Source organism: Cupressus sempervirens, chromosome 3, assembly GCF_028749045.1.
Source record: "Cupressus sempervirens isolate cs-2001-9-10 chromosome 3, ASM2874904v1, whole genome shotgun sequence".
NCBI classification, from domain to species: domain Eukaryota; kingdom Viridiplantae; phylum Streptophyta; class Pinopsida; order Cupressales; family Cupressaceae; genus Cupressus; species Cupressus sempervirens.
The window spans coordinates 911,258,138-911,276,541 of record NC_143120.1 but is presented as its reverse complement, the minus strand read 5'-3'; the positions used below and the strand labels follow the sequence as shown (position 1 = coordinate 911,276,541).

The following is an 18,404-nucleotide window of genomic DNA, read 5'->3' as shown; positions in this document are numbered from 1 at the left end:
GAGGATAAATGGAATGATTGGAGAGAGGGGGTAATTATGGGTCAGCGATAGTGAGGGAGGAAGAGGAAAGATATAAATTTGTGAGAGAAAGATATTAGTTACGCCGTGTAATAACAAGAGATAGTGACAGGAAGGTTGAGAGAGAACTATGTATTTATTACATAGTGCACATATTATGTAAGATACTTATGGAATTATAACCTTTCAATGCAAAGTGAGCTATATCATTTAATAATTTAGAGAGTGGAATGATTGGAGAGAGGGGGTAATTATGGGTATGCGATAGTGAGGGAGGAAGAGGAAAGATATAAATTTGTGAGAGAAAGATATTAGTTACACCATGTAATAACAAGAGATAGTGACAGGGAGGTTGAGAGAGAACTATGTATTTATGACATAGTGCACATATTATGTAAGATATTTATGGAATTATAACCTTTCAATGCAAAGTGAGCTATATCATTTAATAATTTCTTCTTAATTTTAAATGTAGTAAAATATGTAAGGATAGTGAACTCTAAATTCAATTCTAAATCAAATGGAACTCTAATCTTAATATTAAATTAAATTGACCACTTATTACAAACCTTCAATTAAACCCAAACTTAAATTAAACAAAATTGAATTGTAACCATAATCCAAATTATAGCTTAACCATAAAATAAAGTAAAACTATTTCCCTAAGCCACTATCCACTAAACCAAATTGATCACTAACCCTAATAATAATTAAATAATAAAACACATTGGATTGGAACCCTAATCCATACATTAATTTAGTAATTTTATATAAAACTCTAAGTATGATTCTATATGTAATTGTAAAAAATTCTAATTCTAAGTATAATCCAGACACCAACACAATGTTAATGTGTGATTTCATTCATAGGACTTCCTAATAGTTATATGCTAGTACTAAATGCATTCAATGTGGCCAAAAAAATCAAATAATAATAATAATAATTAAATCTAAAATTTAATGCTACACAGGTACAAGAGGTGTGTTGATGTTTTTTAGTTTGCCAAAGGTGAAATCAAGTAAGTGGAATTTAAAAATCTTATAGAAAGGAAAATTGACCAAGCCTAAGGATAATTTTTTGTATCTAAGAGGTAAGCTAGGGGTCATTCCCCTATTCAAAACTTACTAAATAAAGTTTAGAAGGACATATTATAGATGAATTTATACTCAAGGTACATTGGCATATTCAAAATTGTCTTTGGCATGTGTTTTCAAAGAGGGAGAAGTTTACTATCACATCTTTCTGAAATTTTGTAGAGGAAGAAATTAAGAAGCTTATTCATAGAGGGAGAATACTATAGGAAAATTTTTCTATATAAAATCAAAGAGGGAGAATATTTCTAACAAAGGGAGTCTTGTTCTCTAATTTCATTGTGCTATGACATGTGTTGCCATCAATGCCAAAGAGGGAGATTGTTGGATACAATTGATTAATTGTGTGTTATCTTTGATGTTACGCAAAAGTCATATCAGTTGACAATCAGTGCATGATGAGCTCACTTGGTTAATGAAGATAGTTTCCCTAGTCTACCAAGTGCTCCTAAGTTTACTCTGTGTAGAAGGCAGTTTCTACCGAGCTCACTCAGGTGTCAAAGGAAGTTAAGCGAACAAGAGCATTAATCAAGCTCGCTTGATTAATGAAGGTAAAGTTGAATACAGTTAGTACTAACTGAGTTCACTTGGTTACCAAAGGAATTTTTTAAGTTTGCAATGTCAACCGACCTTCTATTGGTTAACATAGGAAATTGCTTCGGAATCAGTTTCTATCAAGTTAGGTTAGCTACCAAAGAATTTTCTTATTTTGGCATGTAAAGCTTAATTATTTTACCTATTGATTCTAGTCGACTGAGATGTTGAATATTAGTTATTCTAAGTTTTATTTGAGTTAACTTGATAATTTGAAAGGTATAAATAGAAGATCAAGTTGTGATTTCAAAGTGTGTGTGAGATGCAAGTTGAATAAGTTGAAAGAGATAAGAAGAGGAAGAAAACTTGAAGGATAAGTAGATATCCTTGTGGAGTGGAAAATTATTATTTGATCAAGAGGGATCAAGTATGAACTAGAGTAGAGATTTGTAATCAGCAATTCAATTGCATCAGAATTAGGTTATTTCATTATTACTCTCTAACCATTATAGCAGTGATCTAAAATCTCTTAACAAAGTTGGTTTAACAACCATTTGTAAATCCTCTAACAAGGTGGAAATTCTATTGAATTGTTTCAAGACCTTTTGCAAGGCCACTCCTAACATGGTGATTAAATCCTTTAATGGGGTCACACCTAATAGTGTGTTTTGTAACCTTTAATAGGGTTGGCTTCTAATAGGGCTCACTTCAGAAGAGTGAAAAATAGTAACTAGTAACATTGGTGGTTTTTTCCAAATTAGGTTTCCAAGTTAAATCTTGGTGTCTCATATGTTCATATTATTTCTTTCATGTTTACAAGCAATTACTGATAACATCTTAAGATCTACTAAAGTAATTCACGCTTTGCATTTATCGAGTTATAACAATTTCTGTGTGTTTACCAAGTATCAACAGTAATCAGTTTTATTAGTCTAAATTTTATAGTTGACATCTAAGGGATATAGGATTTATTTTAGTGGTAACTAATTCACCCCCCCTCTTAGTTACTCCTCTTATATTTTCAACAATTTTAGGTATATTTTTAGTTGGGTGCACAATGGTCAAGCAAAATTGGAAAAGAAAACCCTAACAGAGTGGGAGAACAAAGGCATGAAAATAAGTAGCGTTATAGATGCAGAACTTGAGTTTGGTATTCATGTTATAGCTCACAAGATATATAGTTCAAGGCATCTCAACAGTGTATCATGTGAAGCTGTGGATTTGGCATAGAAAGTGGTGAAGAATAACTCATCTTATGACCTTGTTGAGTTGTTACTGAGATAATTCAATAAGAACATGGAATGTATTAGGACTTCCAAGAATAATCCATGCAAATTGGGTTCATTGTTAATATGTTTATTCTTCTATGTCCAAAAGTTTTTCCCTTCCAAAGGCATAGTAGTCTAGAGAAATGATGTGTTAGTATTGTACCAAATAAATGAATATGTCGTAGAAATGGGAGAAAACTATGGCAGCATCATGGACAACTACTTTGATGTGTTTAAAGACAAAATGAACAATAGGTTCAGGATACCTAAGAAGTTAGTTTAGAATTACAAGGATGATGTGTGCTTCATGGTTGATTGTGACATGGTATACATCCAGGCAGTCAAGTCTAGAATTGTGTGGCCTCTTGGTTATGAAGTAAACATTGATGAGACCAAGGATATCATTGAAGCCCTTTTCAATGAACCTATGGATCGCAAGGCCCCTTACTTTGGTACTTATGAAGAGGACAAGACAAGAATAGAGCTAGAAATAAAGCTACCTTAGGTAGTTAACAAAGTAAAGAGGAGGATAGCCAAATTAAAATCTAGTGTACCTCTCATGTTAACTAAGGGTAAAGGTGAAGATGAAGAGTAGGTAGAGGATGAAGAAGAAATAGAAGAAGAAGAAGAACCTTTGAAGAAAAAGGGCAAGGTGATCATCACCAAGCTTCCAGAGACATCCATTGCAATCTTCACAAGGAGGTCTCGAAAGAAAGGAAGTCATATTATTCTCAACAAACCTCCTCCCACCTTTCAGGAAAAGTTGAAGCAAATGGAAGAAGGTACTAGTATAACAAATTTCAAATCTTTGAATTATGAGACAAGGATAGAGTCAGAGAATAAACAAGTTGAAGAACTGGTGTTGACCAAAATGGGAAAATGGAAGTACCCACCAGACCAAATTTCCTCTCAAATCTCTAATGAATTATTGGAAAAAATTAAGCCAAGATGGGATTTTAAAATGCAAACAACAAAATACATATATGCAAAAACCCTAAGGTAGTTACTACTAAGCATGTTAGATGTAGAGGTTAAAGAGTCTTTAAAGAAAAATGAAGATAAAATGACTCTAAGGTTTAATACTTGTTTGATTTTGACTAAAGATATAGAGATGTAGTTAAGATTTCTACAAACACTTGGAAGAACATTTATCATCTTCATAAACCAAGCAATTTCCCAGTGGATGTAAAGGATGTTGAAGAAGAAGAAGGTAAATGAATAGGATGATGAAGGATCAACTCATTATGTTACTATTGATTATGAAGAGTATAAGGAGCAAGAAGCTAAAGAAAAGGATGATGAAGAGAAGCAAGGTGCAAAAGCTACCGAGGAAGATAAGGAAGAAGATGAGGAGACTAACCTAGTAAAGATAGTAGTTGCAGTCATTGCCTCACTTCCTCACTCCCTGAGCAAACCTTTGACTACATCAAGTATGGAGGCAGCTTCAACAAGTTTGGTTTGTGTCTACATCAAATACATCAAATGTCCAATCAATCTTTTTCCTAGCACAACTCAGCATAGAATTGATAGAAGTGACTTCCACTTCATCACGTGAACTCCAGACTCTCTCTTCATCTACCAAGTTTAGTTCTTCAGCCATCACCTCTCCAATTTTGACTTCTTCAGTTTTGAGCTCATTCATGGGAAGCACTCCAATTTTGTCTACTTCAGTTTTGGATTCTTCAATGTTGGCTTCATCAATTTTAGATTCTTCTAGCATCATTGTAAATATTCCACCAGTCAGTGCTATATCAATTTTCACTGCAAGCTTGAGTATGTCTACTATTGTTTTCATTTTGAGTACTAAGGCAATAAGTGCAAAGACAGTTGAGCCTAAGGCTCAATTGAGTACAAAATTTTTGAAAGGAAAGGATATAGAAGAAGACATAGATTTGGATGAGGAAATCAAAATTCCCAAATAGGATTTCTACAATCTTTCTATAGACTAAATGCACATAGTTGGTGAACTCCTCCAGAAAAAGGCCAAGTAATAAGATTGAGAGAAGAAAGAGACAGAGAGTACAAAATATTAGATGATGCCAAGAACATTTTGACTGAGCTATTTGAATTGAAGTTGATTCTTCTCAACCTATTTTGTTTCAGCTCGGTGAAGTAGTCCAAAAGTTTTAAAAGGACACTGAGGAACAAGAGAAATTGGTTGAAAAGGTAGAAAAGAAGTTCAATAATAAAGTGTTGGAGCACATTGCTTAGAAAATTGTTATAATCAAGTTAAATTATCAACAATTTTGGTCAATCTTGAGGCGTCCAATTCAAATGTGTCATCTCTTTTTGAAAAGCTATGTGATGTCACTGAGTATATCAATGAAGTTAAGGACAAATTATCCAAAACTAGTACTGATCTTAAGGAAAGTGCTCAATAGTTGTAACTTGACCCCAATTCAAGCTCTACACATTTTAAGAACATTAGATTTTTGTTAGATATGCAAGCATAGTTGTTAAGGGAAGAAGCAAGGATCTATTTCACACTAGTTGATATACAGAATATCATCCTTCTAGTCATAGATTCTATGCAGAAATACATTGTATATTCAAAGACCCTAATTGATGATGACAACATCTCTATTGCTGACCACATGATTGAACTATCAGCTCAAGTGCAAATCACCATCCATACATGTAAGGTTTTTCAAGAGAACTGGGATAAAACATTGGTAATTTCTCTCAAGGTACACTCTGAATTCTTATCTTATTTTTGTGTCTCCATATAAATATGTTATAATAAATCTTTGGCATTACTATCAAAAAGGGGGAGAAGAGTAGAGTTAAAGGGGGAGATAAGATATGAGAAGAGAATAGTTACAAGGGGAGATATGTATATAAAAGAAAGTTACATGTACATAGTAGATTAAATTGTATGGGGGAGATATATTGTATGGTGTAGATATACTCTGTATATATCTTACAAAGATCAATTTTGAAAAATATTTAAAAAATAGACTGAGCTAGTATCATATGGTAATGAATACAAGGTATTCAGTTTTGGGGTAGTAAGTGTTTTTGTCACTAATACCAAAGGGGGAGATTGTTGACATATTGGTCAAGTTTGTTATTAGTGACACAGACTTATTCAGATTCTATATAGCTACTGAGATCTTTGAATAATTTACAGTGTTTTCCATGTAATTTAGTAGCCACCAAGCTTCTTCAATTGCTATGAAGTCCTTTGGACTAACTCTATTGGTTACCAAGCAAGTGTGAAGTTCATCAATTCAAACTAGGTAGTTTAGTGTATACCAAGTTTATCAGTGGTTACTAAGTTCACAATTCATGTGATGTGAAGCTAGTGGTTACTGAGCATTGCAATGTCTACTGAGTTCTTAGTTCATGTGATGTGAAGATAGTGTTATCCGAGCCACTTCATGGTAACCAAGTAATTCAGTGTTTGTCAAGTTACACAATATCTACCAAGTCACAGTGCAGACCGAGTTCAAGAGTACTTGAAAGTGATTAGTATGTACTGAGCTTCTATATTCACTAAGAGAATGATGATGCCAAGAAATGATAGTGGATGTCAAGTATCAAAACCTCATCGAGCTAGTCTTTAGAACCCCAATATCTTCACGTGGGCCAACTTTGTAATATTTGTGTTAACCTATGTCATGGCTGACTTTGTAATTTTGTAAATTGGATTGATATGTGTGTGTGTGTGTGTGTGTGTGTGTGTGTGATGTATTATATCATATCCAATGAAGTATGGAATGTAATGAATATGTAATTCAAGTGCAAGAATGAAAATGTGAAAGCATATGCAGCAGTTAAAGAATTGTAAAGGCCATATCAGCATAAGGAGTAGTACTAACAAATCTATCATAGAAAGGTGATTAGTACATCAAGGAATCTCTATCAGCAAACTCAATTGCATACCAAAGATCTATTGCTTCATCCTAACAGGTGAACAAGTCAAAATCCTCCAACAAGGTAGACCTAATAGTCTTTTCTAATTCTCTTTACCAAGTGCATACTTCATTGTATGTTTGTAAATCCTCTCACAAGGTGGACCTAGTAGTCCTATTTGCTCCTAACAGAGAAGATCATCAGAAGTGATCAATGTAAGACATAATAGGCCAACTTTATGTTGTAGTATTAAAGTTTGTGGGTATCATCCTGAATCTAGTTTTACTTTCTATTTGGAAGGTTTTTGGGTCACCAAATCTTTGTGTTCAAGTGTTGTGGACGCTTTTATATTTTCAGTTTCTCATGCATGCAATTAGATTAGATGTGATGAATTAAATGATAATTGGTTTATTAGATTAAGAATTGCAATTGGTAGAAGTTTTAGAAGTTATTGATTCACCCCTCCCCTCTTAGTAACTTACCATAGTCTTGAATATTTCCAAAAAAATTGAGATCGCTTCTAGTACAAAACTAACATGCTTCCCAAGGAGATTTTGATATAGACTATGTATGCTTCCTGAAGTGATTCTTGATATAGAACATGCAAGCTTCCAGAGAGAAATTCTAGAAAAATATGGCATGCTTCTTGAGGTAATTTTTCGGATTGGTAGGTAGGCTTCTCAAGGCATTTTGGTACGTGTCCTCAGGTGGTGATTTCTTTATTTTAGTCTTTTTCCCTTCTTGTTCTTTTTTCCCTACATGCAATTTTTTGATTGTAACTTGCTCATCCAGACTCCAATTTTTGTAAAGGAGATATCATCAGAAACATGATTCTAAGCTCGTCATGATGGTACATATTATTTGGACTTTTGATATTATTTGGATTCTAGTTTATGCTATCAAAGTCAAAGGTTATATTTTGCACTCTGGGAGACATATCTTGAGACATTCTATTTCAAAATTCTACTCTAGGCACATCCCATTTAGTTTTTTTCTCATTTGCATTGTGATGCATAGCTTGGTTGTTTCAAGTTTGGGATCATTTTTTTTTCCTTCTGATGATTTTTCATGGGTTGTACTATCTCTTGTATTATCGTTATGTCTCTTTTGATCCTTGTTGACAACTTTTGTAGTATTTTTGCAAATGCATTAAGATAAAGTGCCACTCTATTGCATTTTAAGGTCTTTCACATCTGTGTGTGTTATTGTACTTGTACTAAATTATAAATTGCCTTAGGGATTTCATGTTAGCCATATTTGTCATCTTCCTTTGTCAAGTGAGTGTTCCTTCCATGACATTATCCTCATGATGTGTTGATCACATGTGCAATTATAGGTGTTTTTATTTCTCTTGCACTCTCAATATTCCTAGTTCTTTTATTTTCAAGAGATATTGCATTCAATTTTAGTGTTCATATCTTACCTCTTAGCATTATAATGGGGTTATGTTGGTTCTATTTATTTCTTGGTTCAATGGAGTGAGCTATGTATTCAATATTTGATCTTATGTACTAGGCTATTGTAGTGGCTAGATACCTATGCATTTTGGTGAGATGGATCATTTACCATATAGACATTCTTTCATTCCTATTTTTTGAGGCCAGGAAGATACCTTCCATCTTCAATTAATCAGCTCTTTAGGCTTAGTCTTCTCTTGCTAAAGTACAAAGTTGTGTCACCTTTTAGGATGACTTATCAAAATGACATAATTTGCATATTTCTATCTAAAAATCAATTTTGTTCAAACATATGATCTAGATAAATTCATTCTAACTAAGTTTTATATGGTCTCACACTTTTTCAATTGAAAATATCTAATAAATGCATTTTTTATACTAGTTTGTATCCAATTACTAAAGAAATCAAATTATTTTAGAAATCTAACATTTCAATAACTCTTACTTTTTTTATGATGGTTTTTGAATAACATAGAAACACCATTTATAGCACTCAAGTTAAGGATATTCTCATAAAGAGTTTATAGTGTTTTAATCAGATATAGTATATTATAATTAAAAAGTTCTATAGCCACATATTTTAACACTAAAAGAATATCAATTTTGAGATTTTTTTATTTTAAAAATAATATCAAAAAAATTTAAAAATTATATGATATTTTAGATGAGAGCTCCTCTTCCATAATGTATAATTTTTCTTTTGGTTAGAATAAATTTGTTTTGAAAAATGTGATGGGAGATAAAAATTATCAATTTCAAGTGAGTTGCAATTTGAATCATTATAAAAGGGAAAATATAGGTCTAAAGGTAATTTTTATTTTTTATTGTTTTAGCCATATATGTTATCTATAACATAGTTTGAGATCGATGGAAAATAAGTTTATTTCCATATAATTTTGCAGTGGGAACTGAACCCATAAATTTTTAGCATTTTTCAACAACTAAAAAATTATCTATAATAATTAGGAACATATATTAATTCTTATTCCAAATAATTATTAAAAATTATAATCCTAAACTTGATGCATTTCTACACATTTCATTACTTTACTTCATTTTCAAATTCTAAATAATAATACCAATTTTATGTCATTGAAGGTGAATAGTTAGACTTTTTTACCCCTATAACTGGTCATGTTTTATTCAATGGACATTCTTTAGATTAGTAATTTCAAAATATTTGCAACTTCATACTTTAGTGGTGTTCTCCATGATCATCTTTTGTTCCTATCTTTTGGGACATTTCATAGTTTGGAGGCTTATTTAGTCCTTCACTAGTTCTTTTTTAGCATTATTTCCATCTACTTTTGAAGTATGGTTTTTCCCATGTGCTTTTCCCTATTTCTCTTCTTTTCAAAGACTTAGTTGTGCTTGGGTTCCTCATTAGGCCTTTTTGTTGGGACCCAAATGTACTTTTAGCAGTAGTTTCTTGGTTTTTAGCTACTCCTTAAGTTTATCTTAAGGGGGCGTGTTATAGTAATAGATTTTTTAATTCTTATTAATTAAATCACTTATTATCTCTAGTTTACTTCAGCTAAACTTTAAATATATAATAATTAATTCTTTTATTAATTATTATCATGCAACCTATGTTAGTTACCGATTAGGGTTTTGATCTGCTTTATAAAGACAATCTCTCTTTGTAATTATTACATTGATTCACTTTTCATAATAGCAATTTCTCTTTTTACTCATCAAGAATGTCTCATCTTTGGATTTTGGAATTCTAGCATGCATAGCTTTTACTTCACTCTTTATGTGATAGGTTTTTTCATGTAGGTGATTCTTGAGAGTTGTGGAGTTTATATTTCATCAAATCCAATAGCTAAAAACCTAGAACTTTTCATTGGTGACAAAGTGATAGTCATAGATCTATTCTACATGATTCAATATGGACTTAAAATTATTTCTTTCATTGTTTTCCTTTTTGGCTATTGCACCTTAGACATGTGTCCTCACATTGAATAGTCACTATGGTTAAAAGCCGTGCATCTCTCTTCAACAATGTGTGTTTATCTACTTTACATCGGACAATTAGAACATCTTATCGGTGTTTCATAAAATTGGGCCCAGAGGGGACATGCATCATCTTGTCGCATAGTCAAAATGGTTAAAGGGCTTGCACTTCTCAATAGTGTAAACATGATAACCATGGATTAGCTTTTGATCTTACGGTTGAGATTAAAAGAAAAAATTGTTGTCTTTTAATGGCCCACTAAGACATGTAGCATCATGTCACATGGTCATTTTATTTAGAAACCCTGTTACTTTCCTTGGCCATAAGGTGACTTTTGTAGATCTATTTCCACATCAATGACCTTAGTTTTATCTGATAACTTTCCACAAGTGGCCCAATAGGATGCATGTTTTGTTCTCACTTTTTTGCATTGTTTATACATCAAACACATTTTCATCACAAAAAAGTGATGCTAACTGATCAAATTTGATTTGACAATCAAGAAAGGTCATGTTTTTGTTTTATTTTGTGGCCCACCAGGACATGTGGTGTCATGTCACATTGTCACTTTTTTAAAAATTTGAGCATCTCCTCATAGCGATGATGCAACATTCATTGATCCTTAACCTTATCAATGGCTAAAATGAAGCTTAAAAACCTCTTACGCTCAGTCATAGTTAAATCACACTATGAAAACTATTAATCTGTGATGATGCCATCATTTTTTAAGCTTGTAAGCTCTCTAGACCCACCGTACCCATGTGTCTTTTTGTTGCTATGTTGCTATCATTAAACTTAGGACATCTTCCTTTAGCGATGATATGAAAGCTCTTGATCTGATCTACATTTGATGGTTGCAGAAGTAGTTTACACCAAGGGCCCAATTAATTCATGAAAAAGGGTACATAAGACATGAAGATCTTAGGATAAAATGATTTTTATAAGCTTGTTTCCTTTTAATTGAAAAAAAAATCCTAGAATAAAAGGTTTGAAATATAACAAGGATAAACCTATTGATTTATTCTTTTAGGGTTTTTGATGCAATTTTCCACCCTAATTTTTTAAAAATGAAACTATTGCTAACCATATTTCAAACCTAAACTCATTAAAAATAAGCAACTCCTAAGAAGGGCTAACACATTGTAATTCTGAAATTTTCCCTTTCAAAATTTTGAACCTAGGGAATGACATGTAAAATGCTCAAGAAGGGCCAAGACTCATTTATACATGGATTATATCTTGTCAAAACATTTGTATGTCATTGGTACATATGATTTAAGTCAAACTGGTTATGCTTTTACACAGTTAGAGTGTTATTGTGTACATATTTTACCAGCTAGTTCAATGGTTAAATAGTTCATGTTGAGCTCAATAGTGTTCAATTATTTGTTTATGTTCATTGGTCCAAATTAGCCAATACAAGGTCAAGACAACTATTATATACATTTATTTCTAAATATTTAGTTTTTTTAATAAGATTAAAATCTTTTTCCTTTAAATCATCTCATCTTTCAACAAGTTCATTTTTTTAAAGCTATCAAAATGAACACTATTATCAATATTTTATGTTCTAAATTGTGGTCAAATTTTAAAAAATATGGTGTAATCCCATTATTCATATGATTTTAACCTTCCTAAATTTTTTTGAAGAAAATTCAAACTTATTATTGTTTAATTTATTTTCTTCAATTAAATTTTATATAGACAAGGTTCTTTGTATTGAAACAATTTATTAATTGTGCATTATCCTTGATGTTACACAAAATATCATATCATTTCCAGTTAATGTATATCGAGATCACTTAGGCATTGAAGATAATTTCTTGTGTCTGCCAAGCATTCTAGAGCTTGCCTAGTTCAAAAGACAGTATCTATTGAGTTCACTCTGGTGACAAAGAGAAGTTTGCAAAAGTTGAGTGTTAACCAAGCTCACTCGGTTACCAAAGGAACTTTGTGAATATGCAGTGTTAATTGAGTTCACTTAGTTAACATAGGAAAATTATGGCTAAGTTAGTGTCTACCATGCGGGGTCATCTAACAAAGGATTTTCCTATTTTGGCATATTGAGTTCAATTATTTTTGTTGGTTCTAGCTAGTTGAGAAGATGAATTGTGATATTGATATTAGGATTTAACTGTGTGATTTTTGAGTCAAACTCATTGACCCATATTTCATGAGCAGTCATTCAACATGAATCCATCTCTCATGAGAATAAATGGAACACTTAGCACTCATTGGATCTAGGTGATGCTCACAAGGGTGAAGCACTGAGACTTCCTGGGAGGTCACCCATCCTAGTACTACTCCAACCTGACCATGCTTAACTACGAAGTTTCCTCCATGGTTAAACCAAAAGCTTGCAACCCCATTTGAAAAACCTTCACCAAGTGTTGTGCCTTATGAACCATTCATTAGAAATCCCATTAAGCTCATCAATTGATAAGTAGGAGATAATTTCCATAGCAAGTCAAATTGTGATATTGCTATCAAGATTTAATTGTGTGATTTTTGAGTCAAACTCATTGACCCATATTTCATGAGTAGTGATTCAAGATGAATCCATCTCTCATGAGAGAAAATGGAATGCTTAGAACTCATTGGATCTAGGTGATGCTCACAAGGGTGAAGCACTAGGACTTCTTAGGAGATCACTCATCCCAATACTACTCTAGCCTGAGTGCACTTAACTATAGAGTTTCTTCCATGCTTAAACCCAAAGCTTGCAACCCCATTTTCAAAACCTTCACCAAGTGTTGTGCCTTATGAACAATTCATTAGGAAGCCCCTTAAGCTCATGAATTCATAAGTAGGAGATCATCAATTGATAAGTAGGACATAATTTCCACAAGTCAAATTGTGATATTGCTATCAGGATTTAATTGTGGGATTTTTGAGTCAAACTCATTGACCCATATTTCATGAGTAGTGATTGAACATGAATCCATCTCTCATGAGAATAAATGAAACACTTAGCACTCATTGGATCTAGGTGATGATAATAGAGGTGAAGCACCGGGACTTCCAGGGAGGTCACCCATCCTAGTACTACTCTAGCTTGAGCATGCTTAACTACAGAGTTTCCTCCACGGTTAAACCCAAATGTTGCAAAACCATTTGCAAATCCTTCACCAAGTGTTGTGCCTTATAAACCATTCATTAGAAAGCCCCATTAAGCTCATCAATTGATAAGTAGGAGATAATGTCCATAGTAAGTCAAATTGTGGTATTGCTATCATGATTTAACTGTGTGATTTTTGAGTCAAACTCATTGACCCATATTTCATGAGTAGTGATTCAACATAAAGCTTTTCTTTAGAAAATCATTAAGATTCTCACAAGCATCTTTTTTAGCTATTTCCTTGAACTTATGCTCTATGGTTTCAAGGTTTCTTGAAGTCCCAATGTTACCAAGTGGTTTGACCTAAAATTCCCTCCTAAAATCTTTATCTTCTTCTTTTTTTCAAAACTATCTCACCAATATTTTTAAAGATAGATTTTTTTTCTATTTTTTATTTTATTTTATACTAACCATAAAATTTTAGTTTATTCCAAATCAGTGATACAAAAGTAATTTTTTGACTTCAAATATCTCTCATCCAAGTCTATTGAGTCAATGGGGTTACAGCTCAATTATTGTTGCGATAACCCATATCAATAGAAGATTTAGATAATCATGATTCTCACCCGCTTACAATAAGACCATTTACATATTTGAATAGGGATTAAAAATAAACAAAATGATAATAAAAAACTTCTAGAAAATGTTTTAGATCTTATTGATATATGAATAAAATTAAATGACTAAAGATCATATTGTAATTTATAATACTTAATATGTTATATTTGTGAAAGAGTAGTGATATTTTATTATGTAAAATTATCAGTTATGTTGTAGTGCAAAACTTTAATACTAACTAACATTATTATATTTTATAATTATTTAAATAGATTGTAATGTAATTGTAATTTGTAAGAAGATAATTAATATTTTTTAATTTAGATTTAGAAATGTAGATATTACAATGTCATGAAATTTTAATAATATATAAGATTAAAATTCTATTGTTTGTAGTGAAAATTTGGCCAAGAAAAAGGCAAGGAGAATGTCCATAAAAAGACTCCTATAAAACAAAATTATACTTCACCCCAATTTTTTTACAATTTGACTTAGTATTCTTCGTGATTATATTTTTAATGATTAATATTCTATACAATATTTTTTTGATTTAAAAAAAAATATGAATACTCTAAGTTAGAACCTATTTAGTTATAATAGAGCCTTACATTAATATGATTAATTAGAAATTAATTTTAGATATAAATTTTTATATTAAAAGATATGATTTTTTAAATATTTGAAATAGAAGAATGAATTTTTAATCTTTTTAAATTTAAAAGTATAAATTGTAATGTAAAAATACCATCTCAAAATAGTAAAAAATGATTAAATATTATCAAATTTTGAACTTTACTATTCTACTTAATTAAACTAATTAAACTAATTAAACTATTAAAACTTACAAAAAATACATATTACTATTTGACACTTGTCCTCATGAGTTAAATGACTTAATTTTCCATACTTCAATAGCTCATTTTAATATTTTCCATTCAATATTATAAATTATAACCTACAACATCTTTTTGATATTTGAAGCACTAACTTTTACTCTCGTGTAAGTACTATTCACACCAAAAAAATTCCACTAAATTCTTAACTTAAAAATATGTAACCTTTATAAAAATCGATGTTTTACTTATTGAACACGCTAATAATTGTATTCAAATTTTAAAAAAGTCAAAGTAGAAAAAAATCTAAGATGAATGTTTGATCCCTTATTAAAACAAAAAAAAACAAAAAAAAGAAGTAATAAAAACTCTTTTTGAACACAGTGAAAGCGCTTAACTGTCTCAACCGTAACAGCTTCATCTTCAACGCGTCATAGTTTTACTTTGAATTTTGAAAATTGAATTATTCAGATATTGAATTATTCAAACGTTTGCATCTCCCTACGACAAATATGCATTCTCCGTTTATCCATTATGTTTCAAAATTATTGTCTATATTGACTTATTGATTGTAATGAATTTGTGTTATATTGACTGTTGTATAAAAAATTAATATTTTATATGGTCAAATAAATTTTACCCGTTATTACGCTGAGAGGCATTCTATACAATGGCAGCACAAATGCCCAGCACGGGAATATGCCAAGATTCTTTGTCAATAAAAAAGGTTTGGGAGCAGTTACAAACTTCCAAATTAAATATTAAAAAAGAATTCCTAAAATAATAGCTGGCCGAAATAATAGGAAGCCAAATGGAGGCCGAAATAATGCGCCCAAAAAAGTAGGGCCCGAAAAAGTAGGACCTGAAAAAATAGGGCCCGAAAAAATAGGGGCGAAATAATTTTGCATGCACATTCATGCTTATTTTTTGCGGGGAGTGGGGGAATTTGAAACAAATTCATGGAATGTGAAGAGACATCTGTTGGGGGATATGAGGAGCCTCTCAGAAGTTATAAAACCAAGGCTCCTCATTTCATTTTCATTTTATGTTTTTGCAGGATGGAAGAGGTGGAGGTTATTGGAGGATCAGATTGGAGTTTTTGAATAGGAGTAAATTGAAGTTTTGGAGTAACATTTTTGTAGGTGAGATTTCTATTTTTTATTTACATTTTCATTTAGATTTAGATGTAGATGTAAATTGAAATTCAAAATTAGTTATAATATTCTACTTTGATTTAGATTTCAATTTTAATTAATTTTAATTTGGTTGGCTCTCCTCCACAACAAATAGTGTATTTTGTATTTAATGGGTGCATTGGAATGCAGATTATCAGCCTAATGACCAATCTCTAGTTTCCTCCACAAGCAAACCAATCTCTGGAAAGATCCCTCTTCCGAACCGAAAGGATGTGGCAGATTTCTCTCCTCCCCAGCCTCTGAAAACAGAGGAAATTCCCAATATAGTTGTTGATTTTCGAAATGCTACCAGGAATGCAATAGATGCAGGTATGTTTTTTTATTCTGATCTATCTTGGTTTGAAGAAGAGAATGTTCCTTTTGTTGACATAATCAGTCCTTTTACGAACAGGGTTTGATGGTGTTGAGATCCATGGGGCGCATGGGTACCTTGTGGACTAGTTCATGAAGGACAGCGTGAATGATCGAATAGATGGCTATGGTAGAACATTGGAGAATCGTTGCAGATTTGCACTTGAAGTTGTGGAAGCAGTGGTGGATAAAATCGGAGCAGAGCATGTGGGAATTCAGCTTTCTCCATTTTTCAGATCATGCAGAAGCATATGACTCAAATCTAGAGGCATAGGGACTTCACATGGCGGAGGCTCTGAATAAATATAAGATATTGTACGCTCATTTCTTTGAGCCCAGGATTGATAATTCGTAGACAACGATAGCGAGTGAAAAGAGCCTGATTCCCATAAGAACAACATTCAAGGGGACATTTTTGGCTACAGGGGGTTATGAACAGGATGATGTTAATGAAGCTATTTCCAGTGGCAAGGCAGATTTGATTGCTTATGGATGACTGTTCTTGGCAAATCTAGATTTGCCGAAAAGATTTGAGGTGAATGCGCCCCTCAATAAATAACACAGAGAAACATTCTATACTTTCGATCCTGTTGTTGGATACACAGATTATCTATTCCTCGAATCTTGAGTGCTTTTGATATGTCCAATGTAATCATACCTTCTCCAGATATTTGCAAGCCAGAGTTCTCATTCAATTTTCAGACAATTTATCTTGTGTTAGAGATCAATCAATTTTCAATACCATGAAATATGATAAGTCAATATTGGCAAACTTTTTTAAAGAGGAAGATTCATTTGCGTTGACCATTTTTGTCTTCTAAATTTAAATTTAAATTAGGGTTCATTAAAATATCCAAGAAAACATAGATGGTATATCTGAACTTTAAATATTGAATATTAAATTTATTATTAATTGTGATTTAAGGATGTATTTAAAGTACGAAAACACATGTCGTATTAGCCATTTTTACACCTTTGAACTGTATAGACGGGCTAAAAAAATTGTAAGAACAAATGAATTGATAGGGTAAATTTTTAGAGAACTATCAATATGACAAATAAATTTATTATTAAACTATCAAAAATTGTTATTAAACTCTCAATGTTAGTTATTGTTATAGGCAACTTAGTATTTTATTTAATATACATAAATGTACTTAGTATTTTATTTAATATACATAAATGTGATTTCATAATATGTATAATATATATATGTATGATAAATATATAATATTAATATGTTTCTTTTTCTTTTTTTCCCTTTATGTTTATATATGTTTCTATTTTGTATTTGATGATTGTATATTTATATTAATTTAGAAACTTGTTGAAATAGAATATAGTAAATTTAAAAATTTGTTTTTAGCAATTTAAAATATTAGATATATATTTTTATATATAATTATATTATTTAAAAATCTCTTAAAGTAAATATATGAACTTAGAAACTTGCTTCTTTTATTTGAAACTTTTGTATAGATTACTAATTTATAATTATACGTCCTTCATAGAGAATTTTACATAGATGACTAATTTATATAATAATTGTCTAAAATATAAAATATTTAAATTTAAAATGATCTATTAAATTATTTTTAAATTAAAAGAATTGACAATCAACTTTTTTTTAAAACGTAAAATGAAAGGTACGAAAAAAAATCTAGCTGTCATAAAAAAAAAATGGAGCGGCCGTCAAATTCCAAGCCTGCTTAGGAGTGCCAAATTCACCAAAGTAGATGTAATCTAAGGTGTTGGCTATGGAGGGTCAAAATGCACCTGCATAATCAATTTGTGTGTATTTTTTTAGAAATTAAAATTCATAAAACTGTTATATGTAATTTTTAAATTAATTAATAAAAGTGCATTTTGGTCCTTGTATAGAGAGTGTCGTAATCTAATAGGGAGAGATTCGAAGTTGATGATTGGCGTTAAAAAGTGTATATTGCAACAAGTGTTACATAACGACTTGTATTTGTGTAAGTTATCGTAGTTTAATTAGATATAAAATAGATATAAAAATCTAATAGTTGGGTTAAATTAATATAAAATAGATATAAAATTAAACCTAAGGGTTAAATTAAAATTGAAAACATTAGGGCTAATATTAATATATCTATTTTATATCTATTTTATATCTAATATATATATTAATTTTAATTAGATATAA

At 31.2% G+C, this 18,404-nt stretch overlaps 1 pseudogene; it reads left to right on the top strand.

The window, feature by feature from the left end:
- Positions 1 to 16,005: 16,005 nt before the first annotated feature.
- Positions 16,006 to 16,865, top strand: LOC149569737 (putative 12-oxophytodienoate reductase 11 pseudogene; annotated as a pseudogene).
- Positions 16,866 to 18,404: the final 1,539 nt, after the last annotated feature.